The sequence below is a fragment of the Neophocaena asiaeorientalis genome, unplaced genomic scaffold (assembly GCF_003031525.2).
Source record: "Neophocaena asiaeorientalis asiaeorientalis breed wild unplaced genomic scaffold, Neophocaena_asiaeorientalis_V1.1 scaffold531, whole genome shotgun sequence".
NCBI lineage: Eukaryota > Metazoa > Chordata > Mammalia > Artiodactyla > Phocoenidae > Neophocaena > Neophocaena asiaeorientalis.
Window position 1 is genome coordinate 827,905 of NW_020175542.1, and position 21,809 is coordinate 849,713.

At 39.2% G+C, this 21,809-nt stretch overlaps 1 protein-coding gene across 2 annotated transcripts in view; it reads right to left on the reverse strand.

Moving 5' to 3' along the window:
- Nucleotides 1-21,809, reverse strand: part of DPYSL3 (dihydropyrimidinase like 3) — a 112,472-nt gene that overhangs the window by 83,990 nt on the left and 6,673 nt on the right. The window contains exon 1 of one of the 2 annotated variants that reach the window (XM_024731402.1): nt 16,439-16,529. The exons of the other annotated variant lie outside the window; for it this stretch is intronic. The gene's annotated coding sequence lies outside the window, so the exon portion shown is untranslated. Of the gene's footprint in view, nt 1-16,438; nt 16,530-21,809 lie in introns of those variants that run through there. 2 annotated transcript variants of the gene reach the window in all.

The following is a 21,809-nucleotide window of genomic DNA, read 5'->3' on the forward strand; positions in this document are numbered from 1 at the left end:
TTGTTAGACGGGTCAGGAGTTGACGTGTATCCTGTAAAGCATTACATGTAATGCCTGCCACATGGTCAGTTCTTAACCAATACTAGAAATTTAGTGAAGGAATAAGTTTTTTTTGTAATACAATTAGATCCCTTCTTGTAATATCCTTTTATTTTTTTACCATCTTTATTGAGTTCTAACTCACATACCATAATGGTCACCATTTAAAGTAACCAATTCAATCGTTTTTTAGTATGTTCAGAGTTGTACAAACATCACCACAATCTAAGTGGTGAACGTTTTCATCACCAGACACGTCTTTTATTTTCTAAAATCTGGATATTCAGAGATTTCTTAAAGGAGAAAATATCATATCAAAAATGGCAGTTCTCTCATACATTGTTGGTTGGGGAATATACAGCCACTCCAGAAAATAACTGGGTAGCTTCCTATAAGACTAAATATGTATTACATAATTCTGTATGTCAGCTACATTTCAATTTTTTTTAAAAAAAAGACTAAACATGCATTAACTATTCAACTTAGCAACTGTACTTTTGGGCATTTATCCCCCAAAAATGAAAACTTACATTTCCATAAAACTTGTACGGGAATGTTCATAGAAGTCCTATTCCTAAGAGCCCTTAAAAAGTAGAAACAACCCAAATGTCCTTCAACAGGTGAATGGACAAACAAAGTCTGGTACATCCACACAATGCAATACTACTCATCAATTAAAAGGGTCAAATTATTGATAGGTGAAAAACTAGGATGTATCTTAAGGGAATTATGCTTAGTGAACAAAAATAATTTCACAAAGTGACACACTATATAATTCCACTTATATAATGCTCTGAAATTGACAAAACTGTAGAGATGGAAAACAGGTCAGTAGCTGCCAGGGGACAGGGACTTTAGACAATAAAGTGGTAGCATGAGGGATTTCCTTTGTAGTGATGGAACAATTCTGTATTTTGCATCATGATGGTTATATGAATATGCACAGAATAAAACTGCATAAAACTATACACACACAAACACACACGATGACCAAGTTGTGTCAAGCCTAAGAACTGTCTCAAAATCATACATGTACCAGTTTTCAGGTCTGGGTATCTTCTTTAAAACTCATTTTGACTTTCCTTTTGAAATGCCATTATTTTCACTTTTTATTTTGAAATGATTATAAGTTTACAGGAAGTTGCAAAAATGGTACAGAGAGTTCTTTGAACACTTCACTCAGCTTTTGTCAATGGTCACATCTTACATAACAGAAATACAATACCAAGACCAGAGAACTAACATGGGTACATCTGTCGTCATTGTTAAAGACCTGACAGAAATATCTAAATCACAAAACAAATTGCTCAAAATGGAAAATTATTCAAGGGAATGGAAAGAACACCTGGAACAAACAGATGAAAGCAGAGCCTCAAAGCTGGTTTATAAATATAAGCTAAATTAAAGAATAAGTAAAAGATTCCTTAGGAAGGGTGGAAATATCTAAGTAATTAGAAACTACAGAAGAAATCCCACAACAAGGACTGTCTTAACATGTTATCATAATGAGGAAGGTGACTCAAACTCTTGAAAACACTCCTAAAGGTTTTAGACAGGAAAATTATAGTGAAAAAAATCTGAAGTTAGATTAAAACCATGAATACAAAGTAGCTTGGACACAAAGTAGGACAAATGAACACATCCTCAGAAATAAGTATGCAATTACTATACCGCTTCTACAGATAATAACAGTAATAATAATGATAAGAAGTACAATTATTAAATGTTATGTGTCCAAGAACTTTCCTAGGGACTTCTCTGGTGATCCAGTGGTAAAGACTACCCGCTCCCACTGGGTTCAATCCCTGGTTCGGGAACTAAACTTCACATGCTGCAACTAAGAGCTCGCATGCCACAACTAAGACCCCACATGACACAACTAACATCCTGCATGCCGCAACGAAGACCCCACGTGCCGCAACTAAGACCCCGCGTGCCGCAACTAAGACCCGGTGCAGCCAAATAAATAAATATTAAAAAAGAAAAAGAACTTTCCCAAATGTTTTACATCTTTTTCATAATTCTCATAACAACCTGCTAATACTGATACTATTATCATGGCCCTTTTTACAATGACAGAACTGAGGCACAATGAATGTATATAACTTGATCAAACTCATATAGCAAGTAAGTGGTGGACCTAGAGCTGAAATTGATATAGATACAAATGGTCATAAATCCCATTTTGAAATGCAAATTAAATAAAGGATATGAATTAATCTATAATTTTAGCATGGAAAATTAATCCCTAATACCAATTAGTCCCTCGATCACCTAAGAAAGGGAGAAACAAATTGATTTTATTGAATATTAGAATTAACAAAAGCTTTCTGTTATCCAGGGTCCAATCAGAGGACAACTTTTTATGACTATAAAATAATTGATGTTCATAATGATGAGAAGAGCAATATGATAGATTAGACAAACTAACCTTTCCAACACAAAATATAAATGCATAGTTAGGGGCAAAAAAACATGAGAACTGAAAACAGAAGTAAGCAGAAGAGCTGACACTTTGGCTGCCTTATGGGAATTTACCCATCTTGGTAACCAAGGGTCTGGGTTTTAAAGCTCTGGAAGGACAAGAAATGAGGCCGTTTGGTCCTCACCAAAGAGGGAGAGACTGGAACAGAGACCGACCCCCCCACATAAATTTTGGCCCTCCCATGAAAAACGTAAATTAGGAAAATCTTCTTATTAAAAAAGGATGATGACATGGAACTTTTTTGCTTTGGCCCATGCTCTTGATGGGATATTGTGGGCAAGTCTCCTCAGAATTTGTCACAATGGGAGGATGTTCACACAGGTTTAGATTTTATTTTAAACCAGTAGGAATTCTTAAAGTGGGATATTAACATTAAAAATGATCCTGGCAAAGAAAGCACTGGGGTATCTGGCAAAAGCAAAACCACTCAAAAAGAGATACCCTAGACCCAGGTTCATTAGACTCTTTCAGAAAAGACATTACCTAAAATGAACTCACAGTTAGAAACTACAAGACACGTAAGAAAATAATGTACCATGAGCAAGATTTAGCAAACACAGTAAGTTTACAGACAACCAAAAACTTCATATAGAACAATCAGATACAATAAAATCAATATGTTTAAACTGATGAAATTCCCAGTAAAAATAAGAGATAAGTACAGGAACAGAATCAGACACTATCAAAACAGAAAATGCAAATTTAAAAAAGAAGAAAGGAAATATATCTTCTGGAAATGAAAAAATAGCCAGTGAAATTAATAACAGACAGTTAGCCAGCAGAATAAATACATCTGAAGAGAAAGTTTGTGATCTGGAATGTAAATATGATCAAATAACTCTAATTGTGGTGAAGAACAAAAAGAAGTGGAAAATATAACAGAGAGATTAAGAAATCTAGACATTAGTGAGATGGTTCACCATAATTAATAGGCATTTCAGATAGGAATGGAGAGAGGCTACTCTCCACGGATAATGGCTAAGACATTTCCAGAACTGCTGAAAGACATGAATCCTCAGATTCAGAAATATGTTGCATTCAGAGGAGAAAAATCTTTACTAAAATTGCAGAACTCAAAGTTAAAGATGCTAAAGGCAAGCAGAGAGAAAGAAAGATGATCGACAAAGGAACTTAGATTCTGAAACCATATAAGATTTTGAAAGTTCTCTGACATCTTTAAAGAAATATCAAACTCCACCCAGTACAAGGTGAACGTCTTAGCATATGTTATTTATTCCTATTCTCAGTGACCCATACAAGTCACATGTGGAAATGGTAACAGTCTTCCCTTTGGATGTAGTATACAGTTTTTCAAAATCTCTACTGCATGATGAGATTAGTCTTAAGAATGTGATCTTGGGCTCTGGAGTCAGATGGCAGGGATTCTAACCCTGACCCCTCCCACTATAAGCTCTCTGACTTTGCACAAGTTATTTAGTCTCTGTTTCATTTCATGTATCTATAAAATGGTAGCACTCATAGCTTATTATAATGTTTTGAGTTTTAAGTGAAATGATTCATGTAAAATGCTTAAAACACTGCCTGGAATACAAGAAACACTCAATGAATATTACCTAGCATTATTATTATTACCATATTTCATTTGATCTTCACAATAGTACTGCAGTGGAGACTTTGTTTCCATCTTCCCAGGGAATTGTATGATTTGATAGCTAATTGCTCATTCAGAATTACAATTAGGCTTTTTAGAGCTGGGACCAGAATTCATGTCTCTTGTGTCCTACCATTTCGAGCTCTGTCTATAATTATTGCACTTATAAAAATGTTTTTCAATCGTGGATTTATCCTGAGTTATCCACTACATAAGACAACACACCTCTCAAAGCTTCAAATGTTTCTTTCGTTATTACTGGTCTCTTAGAAGTGGGTCACAGGTCTTATTAACATACACTCTGACTTTTTATTTTCATTTTATCCATACACACCAGCGTCAGTGAGGACTGGCATTTAGCTGTGCATATCTCTATCTATAAGGGAGGCTGGAAAATGGAGTTTTTCAAGCTGGGCACACCGCCTCCCTCAACAAAATCGGGGCTGTCTTAGGAGACAGTTGAGTATTGGTTAGACAAAGGCCATAAGATATAAGAAGTGTGGTCTGAGACACAGATGGCACTTTTGGAAGGAGGCAGCCAAGAGGATGCAAGAGGCTCCCAGAGTTTGTGGCCCTGCACATGCTCTGTACAGCTCTGCATAATTTGGCCCTGGCTGACCTCTCCGACACTGACTTCTGCCCAGTTTATGCCATCACCATCTATAAGATTTCTGGTTCTTAAGTATGCCATACTTTCTCTTTCAGAGATCACTGGCCTGGAAACACCCATTTCCCCCACCCCACCCCATCCCCCCACCAGCACACACAGGCGTACACACCCACCACCAGCACAAATTTCCATCACCAGGCATGCACATTTTGCCAGGCTAACACAAACGCACACTGGGGCCATGTGAAGCCTTCCCTATGCCCCAGGTCCCAGTTCAGTCTCCCATCTGTCTCTTAGCCCCTGCGGCCCCTTGTGCAAACCCCTGTTGTAACACTGATCACACCCACCATACTGCAAGTGTGTTTGTGAACATGACCAACCTCCCTCCCACCACTTCCCAAACTGTTAGAACCTTAAAGGCAGGAACTCTATTCTATTTTCATCAAGTCAGGTGTGCGTCTTACTCATTTTTGGCTCACCAATTATTTGCACAGTATCTGGCACCTAACAGGTGACCAATAAATATCTGTGGATTAAATAAATTAATACTTTCACTCTATTTCAGGAGTTCATAAAAGGAAAACCATAGTGCAGATAGGCAGTCATAATAGTTATCATATATTGAGGGTTTATGAAATGTGAGGCATGCTGGTTTTAGGGCTTTACATGAATTAGTTTCTCTGTTTTTTCCAACAACTCTATGATATATATACAATTCCCATGCTCATTTTACAGATGAGGAAACTGAGGCTCAGAGATGTGATTTGCCCAGGTCACAGAGTTAATAAAACATGGTGTAGGGATCTGAACTCTGGTTGTTTCTACTCCACCACCTAAATCCTTAATTACCAGGCTATGTTGCCGAAACTCAAGCTGGCTGCATATTCCTGAGAGGGCGCTCCAGAAGGAAGTTCCAGCGCACTGAGGAGCTGGGTGATAATGCAAATCTTGCTGACTCCGAGAAGGACATTTTATCGTCTCCGAAGAGAGAATGAGAAGAGAGGGAAGTGAAAGCCTAGGGGAGCTTTAGGTTGGGAAAGAGAGGAAGCAGGATGACAAACTAAGTAAACTGAGAATCCCACATGAGAGCAACCGCAGATCCAATCTCAGACAGGCATTTCATCTATTAACACCATTCTGACAACGAGCTAATTAAAGACCTCTGGGGAGAGGGTTCCCATCTTGACTCGTAAGGGCAAGTGCTGAGTTCTGAAGCCTGTTCTCTACATGGGGCTTAGCAAAACCAGCTTCCCAGCTGGCCCTATAATCCCCGAAGCAAGCGTAACACCCAAGTCCCCCAGGAACACAGGCAAAGGCAGCAGATTACTCAGAAAGCAAGCTTAGCACAATAAGAGTAATAAAAGCTTACATTTATTGGGTACTTGCAATCAGTCTCAAGCAACGGAGTGGTTATTTCATTTAATCCTCCTTAAATATAATTCTTATATTTAAGAATATCATGAGATAGACATCATCCCCATTTTACAGGCAGGGGACCAAGGGACAGCAATTGTGTCTGTTACTTTTCTACTGTTTCTCAGCCCCAAGTTCATCCTTCCACATTCTATACACTCTAATCTCTACGTGGCTGGAACTCTGCAAACTACATCACCCAGGGCCCTTAACCAGCTAGTTTCCTATTCGGCAAATAGGAGGCAGACAATGGAGAAGAGAAAGCCAAAGAAGGGGAAACAGACCCTTTCGTGCTTCCCTGTTCCTGTAGCTCCAGACTCCAGCTTCTCTCCACACTTCCACTCCCAGTTTTTGCTTGTTTGTTTAGATGTTTTCACTGAAGTACAGTTGATTTACAATGTTTCAGGTGTACAGCAAAGTGATTCAGTTATACATATATATATATTCTTTTTCAGGTTCTTTTCCATTGTAAGTTATTACAAGATATTGAATACAGTTCCCTGTGCTATGCAGTAGGTCCTTGTTGTTTATTTTATATATAGTAGTGTGTTTTGCCGTTCCCTCTCATGGGCAGCAGGGGCAGCCAGGTGGAGCTCTCTCCTCAGAACTCTGAGTGCCAACCCTGCAGGGCAGCCCCTCTGAGCACCGCATTCTGGGAGCCTCTTTGTTCCCTCAGCCTTGGGTGGTTGGTATTTCCTCTAGTTATCTCTAAATTCACTGCTAAGTTCCTTTTTGCTCTGGCAGCTTCCAACACGTGTACACTCAATTCTCTGTATTAAATACTTCTTTCCGAAGTACCTACTATGGTGTCTATTTTTATGACTGAGGCTGGACTGATACAAAGATGTTGACTATCTGTCCAATATCACACAGCTTGTAAGCAGCACACTGATTAGGAAGCCCAGGTTCTCCACAGAAGTTTCACAGGCAGCTTTATCTGCCCTGCAGAGCTAGGGCCATAGCAGACAATCGATACAAATGTGTTAAAATGAATCCATTTCTTAGTGTCACGTCGTAATTATATTTTCATTAATAACAATAACATGTGTATAATGCTTTAGAGTTTGGAAGGGATTTCACAGCCATCACTTCCTATGATTCAGGAAAGAAATATATTATAGTTAAAGGTATAACCTCCGGAGTAAGATAGATAGTAGTTTAATCTTGGTTCTGCCATATAATAGCTGTGTGATCTCTGGAAAGTTACTGAACCTTGTTCTGAAACTTAGTTTTGTTATCTATGAAATATGGTTACTCAAACTATGCACCACATGTGATTGTTGTGATCATTTAATGTCATATAATATATAAATATATATATAAAACATGTCAAGGACTGTGTAGGGTCTGAGATTTTATCCTGCTTACAGCCTAACAAGTTAGCTTGTTAGTACTTCCTGCAGGCTGGCAGAAGACAGGAGACTCCTGGGTCAGAGACAAACAATGTTATTACTCAGGACAAAAGCATTAGCCAGTTTCATGTTGGTTTTCAGGTTTTGCTCACGCCTCCCAAGTCTCATAAGGATGAAGACTACTCTTTGTCTGGGGGAAACGTTACCTCATCTCTCAAGCTCGCTCCTTGAAAACATAGCCATGAGAAATGATCCAAGAGCCTTCAGAGCCTTGCATTTGGGGGGCAACCAGCAAGAACATGCAGCAATACTAAAAGGGGCTTTTAGTATTGGGGCTTCCCTGGTGGCGCAGTGGTTGAGAGTCCGCCTGCCGATGCAGGGAACACGGGTTCGTGCCCCGGTCCTGGAAGATCCCACATGCCGCGGAGCGGCTGGGCCCGTGAGCCATGGCGGCTGAGCCTGCGCGTCCGGAGCCTGTGCTCCGCAACAGGAGAGGCCACAACAGTGAGAGGTCTGCGTACCGCAAAAAAAAAAAAAAAAACCCAGTCATGAAGGAATACTTGCCCCAATTTAGAGTTGAGGAAAGTGGCTCAGAGACATGAAATGACTTGCTCAGTGGTGATACCCTTTGGGGAAGTGGTGGTTATGCGTCCAAAAATCAGAAGTCAAGACACCCAAATCCCACCCCCATTCCTCTCTAGCACAATGCCCATTGGTAAGGACAGGTGTCAAATACCATCAGTCCAGGACTGGCTAGATAGTTTGTGGGGCTCAGTGCCCCTGTTTCTAGAATTCTTGAACTTTAGAAGCAGAGGGGACCTAAATATAATCTAATCTGCAGGTCCCCAGCTGTGTTTACCAGAGACATAGTTGTCCACTGAGCTCCCTCAGAGGCCACCAAGAGTGGAGGTGGGACACAGGAAAGGAAGGTTGGGGAAAGCCTCCATCCAAGCAGCTCCACTTTTATTGGGGTTATAGATAAGATTACTTTCGATTTTTTTTTTTTAAAGGAGGTGTATGCTCCTAGGAAATCTCAAATTTAACTCAACTAAAATTTGATTTTAAAAGTAGAGAAACTAAGGCCCAGAAAGGCCAAGTGATTTGGCCAAATTTACACAGTAAGTTACAGAACAATGTCTCACCCTTGCTCTCCTGGCTATCTATCAGACAAATGTTCTTTCCACCAGGCTGGGGGTGGCCTCAGATAAGTGCTAAAGCTGTTATACAATGAGATGTGCTTCGAAAAGCAGACGGTACCAATCCACTACCAGAAAGCCATGCACTTTGAATTGCCTGGCCAGACACGACAATGACCTCTCCTACCAGCACATGCAACGGACTGCCTGAAGTCAGACAGCCTGGCGTGACTCTGAGACACTGCATAATGAGCTAGCTGATGTTCATTTATTCACGATTTCATTCAAATATTTAATGAGGGTTTATTATATACCAGGGACTGTGCTAACTGCCAGGAGTACAACTGTGAAAAATAAATTTTGATTAAGTTACTGAAACTTTCTTACTCATTCATTCAAAAATATGTACTGAGCACCAACCATGAGTTAACCACTGTGCAAGGGCATTGCCCTCAATGGGTTCCAGGCTAGTGGGAAAGAGGTAAATGAGAACTTACAATACAGAATAGTAAGTATCAAACAGAGGTGCATTGGTGAGTACATAGGTGAACCCTACCTGGCTTTGAGGGTCCAGAGAAAAGTCCTGGAAATACTCAAGATGAAGCTGAGATCTGAAGGAGAGGGAGTGACAGTAGCCCAGCTACCTCATCTGTAAAATGGGAATAATAATAATATCTTCCCCTCAGGGATGCTGTGAAGGTCCAAAGAGATATTCATGTGAAGCGTCCAGCCTGGCACACAGGGATGGCATTACATGTTACTTGTCTCCCTATCTTCATACACACAGGAGCTGACGAGGGCCTTCTGTCTGTCTGTCTGTGGCTGATGAACAAGGAAGTCAGCAGCCCACATAGGAAGAAATCTGGCTCCAGCTTCCTTAGCATCAGGGTCCAAACAAATAACCAGGCCCAGACACTGGCCTTGGAAAGGAGCCTGCACGGCTGGCCACTTCATTCAGGAATTTCACCCTGTGGCAAAGACTGTACCAAACACAGTTTTCCTCCTGAAGTGGCTTCCTCCCCCCTACCACCACCCGGCACCAAGTGATTTATGTCCCATTGAGGACCTTTTCCCCTTCATAGCCCATCTGGCCTTCCTGCCTCAGCCTGCAGGGAGGGTGTAATCCTGTGTTTGCAGCTTTACAGATGGTTTCTATGGAAATTATGACAATATTACAGTTATTGCGGAGCCACGTCACTGCTAATTGAATGAGGAGACGGGACTTGAAAGGGGAAATGTGGAATTAAATATCAACAACTTAAGTCCTTAGCAACAATGACTAGTTTTTCGTAATGTGGTTTCTACCCACAGTAACAAGCAATAACAAACTAGTATTTTTCTTGTATTCACAATGTGAAGAAGGGTTATTTCTCAAATCCCTTCTGGAGATTACACAGAGAAGATGAAAATCAGGCCCCAAGCCAGTGCTTACTGGCAATAGTCAGAAATGAGAATCTCACTTATATGTGGAATCCTAAAAAAAAAAACAAAAAAACAAAAATACAATTCATAGATACAGAGAAACTGGCGGCTGTGGCCAGAGGCAGGGGAGGGCAAATGGGTCGAAGGGGTCAAAAGGTACAAACCTCCCGTTACACAATCAGTAAGTCACGGGATGTAATGGATGGCATGGGGACTACAGTTAATGCTACTATATTGTATATTTGAAAGTTGCTATGATGGTAGATCTTCAAAGTTCTCGTCACAAGAAAAAAAAAATCTGACAAAAGAAGAAATGAGAGCAAGGTAGAATTTTAGATAGAGGTTAGAGAATTGAAGGGTGTAACTTAAGTAACTGAATACTTCTATTCCACCATGTCACACAAGACCAGGCTACAACTGCATAGGATTTGGTGTGGTTTGTTAACTGCTTTCTCTAATCATCAGAAGAGCTTTGCAGGGAACTGGGAAATAGAAATGCTTATTTAGGTTAAAGGAGTGGTCAGCACCCATTAATGGTTCCCAAATGTTGAGACAATAAAGCAGCCATAAAACCAGACCTCCACTGAGGGTATCTTGCCAGCACTGTTCTTTACTTTTCTTGTGGCCTGTATTTTCTTCCATGAGAGGTTTAATCTTTTCTTTTTGATCAACTACGTCCTGAGGTGTATTTAAGCAGGATTCTTTTCTTTGAAAGAGAAAATGCAAAGCTCTTATTCAGTTTGAAAAGCAACGCAAGGTCACTGTAAAAAAAAAAATGTGAAAAATGTTCTGAAGAAATAGAAGAAAACATAAGTTAATCCACTATCCCACTGCTAAGATTTTGTTAAATTTCTGTTTACTTTTTTATTGTGGCTGAGAGTGTGGGTTTGGGGATTCAGACAGAATTCTGGCTTTGCAAACTGTTTGAGCTCATGCAGGTTACTGAACCTCTGTAAATCTATTTTCCTACTCAAGTTGTTGATGGTGACTTCCTTCAGAGAGTGGAGGGACTAACCCAGGAACACCTTCTCACGCCTCTATGCTTCCACAGCATTGTTTTTAATGGCTCTATAGTGTTCTGTCCTATGAATAGGCCATAAGTTATTTACAATGTCCTGCTATGAGTCAGGTGTTCTCTATATTTAATATTAAAATGAAAAGCGACTTCCTATAAATAATCTCTAGTCCTTCCTTTGCTTCCTATGTATTATTCAGCAGAGGGGTTCAATTCACCTAGTTTATAGCAAATACACTGTGCACATGTGACTGTGGTGAACATGAAGGAAGAGCAGCCAGGAGTGAGTGGTGGGTCCTGCCCTCACAGAGCTGAGCTAGTGTTCAGAGTGGAAAGAGCGCTGGGCGGGGAGATAGGAAACTTGGGTCTTAGCTCCACCCTCCCCACCCCCTTCTCCTAAGTGTGTGACTTGGGTATGTGACCTAATCTCTTTTTTCTCATTTGTAAAATCGATGTAATTAGAGAACGTCCCTCCAAGGTTTTTGTGAACAGAATTAAACTAATAAACGTAAAATGCTTTAAAAAGTGCCTGGCACAGCACCATTCACAACAGCCAAAAAAGCAGAAATGACCCAAATGTCCATTCGCTGGTGGATAGAAAAACCGAATGTAATATATCCGCACAATGGAATATTATCCTGCCGCAGAAAAGAATAAAGTACTGATGGGTGCCACAACATGGATGAACCCTGAAAACATTATGCTCAGTGAAAGAAGCCAGACACAAAAGGGCTTCCTAGTATATTTTTCCATTTATATGAAATGGCCATTACAGGCAAATCTATAGAGACAGAAAACAGATTAGTGGTTGCCAAGGGCTGGAGCGAGGGGGGCATGGGGACCAACTGCTTAATGGGTGGAGAGTTTCCTCCTGGGGTGATGGAAAAGTTCTGCAACTAGATAGTGGTCGTGACTATACAACATTGTAAATGGACTTACTACCACTGAAATGTACTTTAAAATGGTCAAAAATGATAAATTTTGTTATGCATATTTTACTACTGTTTAAAAAAAACAGTGCCTGGCCTGTAATAAGCACTCAATAAATTTTATTTTTCATCTTTATTCCCATCTTGAGCTCTCAGTTTTCCTATTTCTAAAGTGAAAGAGACAAAATGGTCTTCGAAACGGCTTCCAGCTCTGAGATTCTCCAGTCTAGTTGGAAAAATCTGTCTTGTGATAGAGAACTCTTTTCGTGAATATCCATTTCCTCCCCTCCCCGCCCTCTGACCTGATGCAGGCCCAGCTCCCCGCTTCTGAGCGCTCATTTTTTGAAGCTGCCACCACCTCTTCCACACGAACCCTTCAAGTACCTGACAGATCCCCGATTGCTGGTGACCCGGAAGAGGCTCATAGTGGACGCTTAGTAAATATCTGTTGGACCCACGAATGGTTGAGAGAATCAGTGAAGGAAACAGTGAGTGGATAGCCACTGACACTGCCTGCAGGCCTCAAGGGGAGCCAACTGCAGCGGAGCTCCTGACCCCTAAGGCAGGTTTCCTGAATGGTGAGCACACATCTTCCAAGAGGTAATAAACACCGGCCCAAGGATACCCTTTCCCTGAAAATTCCTAATCACCCTTCTATTGGACGAGCCATTATGTCAGCTCTCAAAGCTCCCCATTTTTAATCTGTTGACAGGTCTTAAGAGTAGGAGGGTGGTTCTCTTTCTGCTCAGGTTCAAGTAGGCAGAAGGAAATTAAAAAAAAAAAAAAAAAGAGTGAGTGAGCCTAGCCTTCTCCCCGTTCACTTAATACTACCACCTTCTGTTAACATCTCCAGGAGGTCTTTTCCACAGGCCCCTCTCCTCTCTGCAGCTCCAAGCTGTTTCCTGCCCTCGCACCTCTCCTTTTTCCAGCACCCCAGTAAAGCTTGACCTCCTCCTTCCTAACTGTTCAGACTTCCTTTCTTTCTTTCTTGCTGTCGTGTCCAGGTCATCCCCCTCACCCTCTCCCTTTCTCCTGTCTGCTCTTTACAAAGCCTTGTCTCCACTTCATATTTCATTCTCTTAAAATAGCTTACATAGTTCTCCTCTCCATGGTCAGATATGTATTTATTTTTAATGACCTCCTCGAATCTCGGACACCCGGAAAGGGGGCCAGGTGTTTCCGAGCCTTTTAGATGATCTCGTGTAGTTCCTATACCTACTTCAAATTTCTACATCTTTTCCTATTGACAAGTTGCCATAACTCACTCTGCCATTCCAACATACACGCAAACACACACACACACACACACACCTATGCCCCTTTTCTTATATTCAAGATCAGGGGTTAGCAAACTATTGCTCTTGGGTCAAGTCCAGTGCAACACCTGATGCTGCAAATAAGGTTTTATTGGCACACAGCCACAGCCATTCATTTACATATTGTCTATGGACAGCTTTGCTATACAGAGCTTAGTAGTTGGGACAGATAGCTTATAGCCTCAAAAGCCTAAAATATTTACTATCTGGACCTTTACGGAAAAAGTTTACAAACTCCTATTGTAGACAACTGAGTGACACCTAATCCTTTTATTTGCAGACACTTAGCTGAAAGCAAGCATTGCCAGATACTGTCTTCATTTCAAATCACCTCCACCCACTTCAAACTCCCTGTTCCCCACCTGTAATCTCACTGGCTTCCTGACTCTCCCTTGGTGGTGTGTAGAAGAAAACTGTATCTCTGGAAAGGTTTTCCCTCACTACCAATTATGTGACATATCATCATTTATCAACTGTATTATTTTCTTTCTTACTCAGTATCCATTTATCATACAATTTTCCATTTCATTGGCTTTATTTATTTCTATCTAAGTGACAGGATGTAGTCAGAGGAAAACAGCCCTTCCCCAGCCCACTTCCAACTCCCTGTAAACACTGCATCTTTTCTCTATGGTGGACATAGTCTAGCTTCTTGGAAATAAACCAAGTGATTCTGCCCTCAAAAGAGACTGTCATTAATAGTGGTGTGTGGGCTCCAGAGTCCTGCAGACCTGGATCTGAGCTCCATCTCTGCCACGATCCTTTGAATACTATCTGCCCTTAGCAAGTGCCTTTAAATCAGGTCAAGCAACCAGCAAGCCACAGCACCCAATAAAAATAATTATTAGACGAAAGTAAAAATAAACAAATGTGACCAAATCAAACTTACAAGCTTCTGTACAGCAAAAGAAACCACAAACAAAATGAAAAGACAACCTATGGACTGGGAGAAAATATCTGCAAACGATGCAACCAACAAGGGCTTAATTTCCAAAATATTCAAACAGCTCACACAACTCAACAACAAAACCACCCAATCAAAAAATGGGCAGGGGCTTCCCTGGTGGCACCAATCCAACTCCTGGGCATATATCTGGACAAAACTATAATTCAAAAAGATACATAAACCCCCTATGTTCATAACAGCACTATTCACAATAGCCATGACATGGAAACAGCCTAAATGTCTATCGACAGAGGAGTGGATAAAGAAGATGTGGTACATATATACAAAGGAATACTACTCAGCCATCAAAAGAATGAAATAATGCCATTTGCAGCAACATGGATGGACTAGCAATTATCATACTAAGTGAAGTAAGTCAGAAAGAGAAAGACAAATACCATATGACATCACTTACATGTGGAATCTAAATTATGACACAAATGAACTTATCTACCAAACAGAAACAGACTCACAGACATAGAGATCAGATCAGACTTGTGGTTGCCAAGGAGAAGAAGGGGTGGGGTGGAGGGGGGGAGTTGGACTGGGAGTTTGGGGTTAGCAGATGCAAACTATTACATAGAAAATGGATAAACAACAAGGTCCTACTGTATAGCACAGGGAACTATATTAAATATTCTGTGACAAACCATAATGTAAAATAATATAAAAAAGAATACATATATGTATAACTGAATCATTTTGCTGTACAGCAGAAATTAACACAACACTGTAAATCAACTATTCTTCAATAAAGTAAATTTTACAAAAATAATTATTAGGCATTTGGTGCATTTCAAGACAACTATCTTGAGTCCCTCTCTACTTCTTCCTTCCTTTGCTCTATCTCCTGGTCTCCTTCTAGGGCCTCCTAGCTTCCAGTATTTTCTGCTTTAGCCACTGAGCTCACCTTTGGACTTGACCAAACTCTGCTTTCCTATTTCGATTCTGAGAGCCCCATCCTCTTACTCTCCAAAAAGTCTCACCAGTAGATATTTTATTCTGGATAATCCTCTTAGCCAAGCCAGTGCTAGGTGCTCGACCCCATTCAGAACTAATTCTTAGCTGCCACCACATACCAGGAGAACAGCAAAGTGGTATAAAAAGCAGTTGGACAGTCTAAGAGCTTAAATCCTACTTTGTCCATTTCTAGTTATATGACTACAGGAAGTCAAGTAATCTCTCTGAGATTCCGTTTCTCTCCCAGAATACGTAGCTATTAATACCTATTTTGTAGATTTATTGTGAGGGTTAAAGACAGCAGAGCCTTGCATAAATTCGTATTCCATAAGTGGATCTTTGCATCAGAACACACCTTGAACCTCATATTTGTGCCCTAAACTCAAGGAAAAGTAAAATAACAATAGATTTTGGTGGGAACTACTTTGGTAGAGAAAAATTCTATTTTTTCATGGATCTCCTTTTACAACTTTAACTTTCTTCCTGTCTATATTTTTATCTCCAGCTAAGATTGAAAATCTTCTTCTTCCCATGTCTTTTACTTTGTCCCCATTTACCTGGCTTTGTGTCCCCTTAATCTCATCTGCTATTGAGCAATTTGGCCGAGACTGTACCCATGTTTCTTACAGAATTTACACAAAATACTCTCCTGGCTTTATACACAGCAGAATCCTGGCGCGTGAAGTTTCACATAGCAAACAACCATTCCATACTCAGTGTTCCTGCAGCTGAAAATGACCACACCACAGGTGTCCATTTCTAGGAATTTTCCACTGACAAACGGTAATAAAGTGAATATGCAAAAAGATTTAGCTAGCAGGAGGTCTAGCACTTCCTTATTTGCAGTAGCAAAAGAAGAGAAAGTAAAAATGAAGTCAAAACTGAAAACAAAAATATAAATGTCCAATTAAAAGGCATAAGTGATTAAATATGTGATGCCTCACAGTAGAGTACTATACTGCTATTATAAGTTACATTTTGGAAAATCTTTGATGCTCTGTAAAGATGCCATAATAATTTAAGTTTAAAAAAATAGTTTAGGGTTTCAGATCCAACATGTAAGGAGCTAAGAAGTTGCCACTCCATCCTGACAAGGAAAATGCTGAGCAAACTAACACACAAACAACTCTTAACTTGAGGACACAGGGAAAACCACTGCCCCCCAAACTGGAGAAAACAGGTGAATACAGAATCACAACTTACCTGAACAGAAAATCAGAAGCAAACACTACCAAGGGAACCAGTGCCAAGGTAGGAAAACCTGAACTGGGATTGATGAATTGCTGGAGGCTCAGCTTGGACAACTCTGAGAGTTAAAAACTTCAGGGGACCCAGTTATCCAGTTAACAGAGAACCCTCACAGTTCTGTGACTGTTACCTCCAAGAGCTTCCCCTGGTCCTCAGAGTGAAAAATCAGAGAAAAATCCCCTGCTGCTTCTGGCAGGGGGAGGAGAAAAAGAACCCTTTTGAAATACACCAGAGCGTTCTGTTCTTAACAAGGCCTGCCTTCAGAAGTAACTAATTTATCAGAGCCTAACCTCCCTGAGGGGGAGGAAGAAATACCCAGCACTAGCCACCTCCAGCCTCCTGTGTGGGAGAAGGAAAATAGGCAACTCCAGCCCCCTCCAGCCATCCTGTCCCACCTAATAGGTGGCAGGGAAGGACTGTGAAATTGGTGAAGTTCACAGTTCAGAGGCACAGGTTCACCAAAAGACTGAGACCTAATCATAGCACTACAGAATGCTTCCCCTACATCCACATCTTACCACCACATTAGAAAAGGTCTATTTATTGTAGTTCCTTTTACCCAGTACATTGTGTCCAGTTTTCAAAAAAAAATAACAAGGCAGGGACTTCCCTGGTGGTCCAGTGGCTAAGGCTCCAGGCTCCCAATGCAGGGGGCCCTGGTTTGATCCCTGGTAAGGAAATTAGATACCACATGCCACAAATAAGAGTTTGCGTGCTGCAACTAAAGATCACACATGCTGCAACAAAGATCCTGCATGCCGCAACTAAGACCCAGCACGGCCAAATAAATAAATAAATATTTTTAAATAATAATAATAAATAATGAGGCATACTAAAAGCAAAATAAACAAACAAACAAAAAAATACCCCACAGTTTGAAGAGATTGAATAAGCATTAGAAACAGAGTCATATATGTCAGGAATGTTGGAATTATCAGACAAGGAATTTGGAAAAAGTATGATTAATATGTTAAGGGTGTCAATGAAAAAGGTAGACAACATGCAAGAACAGAGATATAATATAAGCAGAGAGATGGAAATTCTAACAAAGAATCAAAAAAAATTGCTAGAGAACAAAAACACTGTAACAGAAATGAAGAATGCCTTTGATGGGCTCTTTAGTAGATTAGATACAACTGAGGAAAACCTGAACTCTGAATTTGAGGTTATAACCACAGAAACTTCCAAAACTGAGGAAAGAGAAAAAAGACTGAAAAAGAAAAAAAAACCAGAAGAGAATATCCAAGAACTTTGGGACAACTACGTAAGGTGTAACATGTATGTAATGGGAATACCAGAAGGAGAAGAAAGAAACAGAAGCAATATTTAAAGCAATAATGACTGAGAATTTCCCCCAAATTAATGTCAAGACACCAAACCACAGATCCAGGAAACTCACAGAATGGTAAGCCAAAAAAACAAAGCAAACAAATGAAAAAACTACACCTAGGCATATCATATTCAAATTTCATTAAATCAGAGATAAAAAAATCTTGAAAGAAGCCAGAGGGAGTAAAAACATCTTACCTACAGAGGAGCAAAGACAAGTACTGCATCTGACTTCTCAGAAATGATGCAAGCAAGAAGAGAATGGAGTAAAATACTTAAAGTACTGAGAGAGAAAAAAAAACAGACTAGAAATCTGAACTTGCAAAATATCCTTCAAAAGTGAAGGAGAAGTAAAGACTCTCTCAGACAAACGAAAATTGAGGGAATCTGTCGGCAACAGATCTGCCTTGTAAGAAATGTTCAGAGAAGTTCTTCGAAGAGAAGGAAAATGATATAGCTCAGAAATCTGGATCTACATAAAGACAGAAAGAGCACAGGAGAAGGAACAAGTGAAGACAAAAAAAAAATTTTTTTAATTGATCTAATATGTAACAATTTGTTCAAAATAATAATAGCAAAAATGTATTCCTTTATTTATTTATTTATGCTTATATATAAGTGAAATGAATATCAGCAATGACACAAGGAGCAGGTGGGAAGAAATGAGAATATTTGGTTACTATATGGCACTTGTACTACCTGTGAAGCAGCACAGTGTTATCTGAAAAGTAGACTTGGGTTAGTTGTAAATGTATATTGCAAACTCCAGTGCAACCAATAAGAAAAGTAAAAAAGAAGTATAACTGATATGTGAAGAAAACAGAGAAAATGGAGTCACATAAAATGCTCAATTAAAATCACAAAAGGCAAAAAAAGAATGGAAGACAAAAATAAGAACAAAGAACAAGGACAACAAGTAGAAAACACTAACAAATACAGTAAATATTAACCCAACTATATCAATAACCATTTTGAATGTGAATGGTCTAAATGCACCAATTAAAAGACAGATTGTCAGAGCTGATCAAAAAACACAACCCAGCTATACGTGGTCTACAAGAAATCAACTTTAGATATAAAGACACATATAAACTAAAAGTAGATGAATGGAGAAAAACATACCATGCTAATACTAATTAAAAGAAAGCAGGAGTAGCTGTATTAATTTCAGAGCAGACTTCAAGTAGGAAAGTTATCAGGTATAAAGAAGGGCATTACATAATGATAAAGGGGTCAATGCTAAAGGAAGGCATAACAATTCTTAATGTATACATGCCTAAAAACAGAGCATCAAAGTATGTGAGGCAAAATCTGATAGAATTGCCAGGAGAAATAGATAAATCCACTGTTAGACTTAGAGATTTTAACACCCCTCTATCCAAAATGGACAAATCCAGCAGGCAGAAAATCAATAAAGACATGGTTGAACTCAACAGGACTATCAATAAACTAGATATAACTGATAGCTACAGACTATTTCATCCAACAACAGCAGACTATACATTCTTCTCAAGCTCACACAGAATATTCACCAAGATATACCACATTCTGGGCTATAAAGCATACTTTAACAAATTTAAGAGAATAGAAATCATATAATATTTATTCTCAGACCACAATAGAATTAAACTAGAAATCAATAAGAGAAAGATAGCTGGAAAATCCCCCAAATAATTGGAGATTAAACAACACCCTTCTAAGTAACACACGGGTCAAAGCAGAAATCTCAAAAGGAATTTTAAAATGTTTTGAGCCAAATAAAAGTGAAAATACAACATATCAAAATCCGTGGGATGCAATTAAAGCACTGCTTAGAGGGAAATTTATAACACTGAATGCATATATTAGAAAAGAAGAAAGATCTAAAATAAATAGTGTAAGCTTCCATCTTAAGAAACTAGAAAAGAAAGACAAATTAGATCCAAAGTAAGGAGAAGAAAAGAAAGAATAAAAATTAGAACATAAATCAAAAAAAACAGCAATAGAGAAAATTAAACGAAAAGCTGATTTTTCAAAAAGATCAATAAAATTGATAAGCATCTAGGCAGGATAATTAAGGAAAAAAGAGAAGACATAAATTACTTATATCAAAAATAAAAGAGGGGACATCACTAGAGACCCCATGTACACTAAAAGGATAATAAGGGAATATTATGAAATACTCTACACCCTTAATTTTTATAACCCAGATGAAATGGACTAATTCCTTGAAAGACACAATCCGCTAAAACTCACACAAGAAGGAATGGACAATCTGAACACTTAATGGTGAGAAACTCTAAGGAACTGACATTATCCAACTTCAACACTTACAGTAATCAAGACAGAGTGGTTTTGGCAAATGGATAAAGAAATAGATTAATGGATCAGAATAGAGAACCTAGAAATAGAACCATATAAATACAGGCAACTGATCTTGGACAAAGGAACAAAGGGAATACAATGGAGCAAAGATAGTCTTTTTCAACAAATGGTGCTAGAACAACTGGTCATCCACATGCAACAAAATGAATCGAGGCACAGATCCTATACCCTTTACAAAATTTAACTCAAAATGGATCACAAACCTAAATGTATCAATAAAACGAAAAATTCTAAATGCCTAGAAAATCAGATAGAAGAAAACCTAGATGACCTTGGGTATGACAATGACTTTTTAGATACAACAACAAAGGTACAATCCATGAAAGAAATAATGGGTAAGCTGGACTTGATAAAATTTAAAAACTTCTGCCCCACAAAAGAAAATGTTAAGAGAATTAGAAGCCACAGACTGGGAGAAAATACTTGCAAGAGACACATGAGATAAAGGATTCTTATCCAAAAAATACAAAGAACTCTTAAAACAATAAACAATAATAAAATGAACAACCCAATTTAAAAATGGGCAAAAGACCTGAACAGACACCTCACAAGAAGAAGATATACAGATGACAAGTAAGCATATAAAAACATGTTCAGCATTGCACATCATTAGGGAATTGCAAATTAAAGCAACGATGACATACTACTACACACCTATCAGAATGGCGAAAATCCAAAATAGCGATAACACTAAATGCTGGCGAGGATGTGGAGCAAAAGGAATTCTCGTTCATTGCTGGTGGGAATACAAAATGGTACAGCTACTTTGGAAGACTTCTTACTTCTTCTACTTTGGAGATTTCTTACAAAACTAAACATACTCATCATATGATCCAGCAATCACACTCAACTTACTCAAATGAACTAAAAATTTATGGCCAAGAGAATGGACTTGAGGACACGGGTGGGGGAGGGAGAAGCTGGGGCAAAGCGAGAGTAACATCGACATATATACACTACTGAATGTACAATACTTCGCTGGTGGGAAGCAGCCGCATAGCACTGGGAGATCAGCTCAGTGCTTTGCGATGACCTAGAGGGGTGGGATAGGGAGGGTGGGAGGGAGACGCAAGAGGGAGGGGACATGGGGATATATGTATGCATATGGCTGATTCACTTGGGTGTATAACAGAAACTAACACAGTATTGCGAAGTAATTATACTCCAATAAAGATTAAAAAATAAATAATAAATAAATAAAAGAGAAAAAAAATTATGTCCACACAAAAAGCTGCAAATGAATGTTTACAGCAGCTTTAAGTCCTAATTGCCAAAACCTGGACACAGCTAAAATGTCCTTCAGTGAATGTATAAATAAACTGTAGTTAATTTAGACAATGGAATGTTTAGTGCTAAAAAGAAATGTGCTATCAAGCCATGAAAGGACACAGAAGAAATTTAAATGCATATTACTGAGTAAAAGAAAGCAATTGAAAAGGTTAGATATTATATGATTCCAACTGTATGACATTCTGGAAAAGGCAAAACTATAGAAACAGTAAAAATATTTATAGTTTTCAGGGGTTAGAGGAAAGGGAGGAATAAACAGGCGGAACACAAAGGATTTTTAGGGCAGTGAAAATACTCTGTGTGATACTGTACTAATGGATACATGTCACTATACATTTGTCAA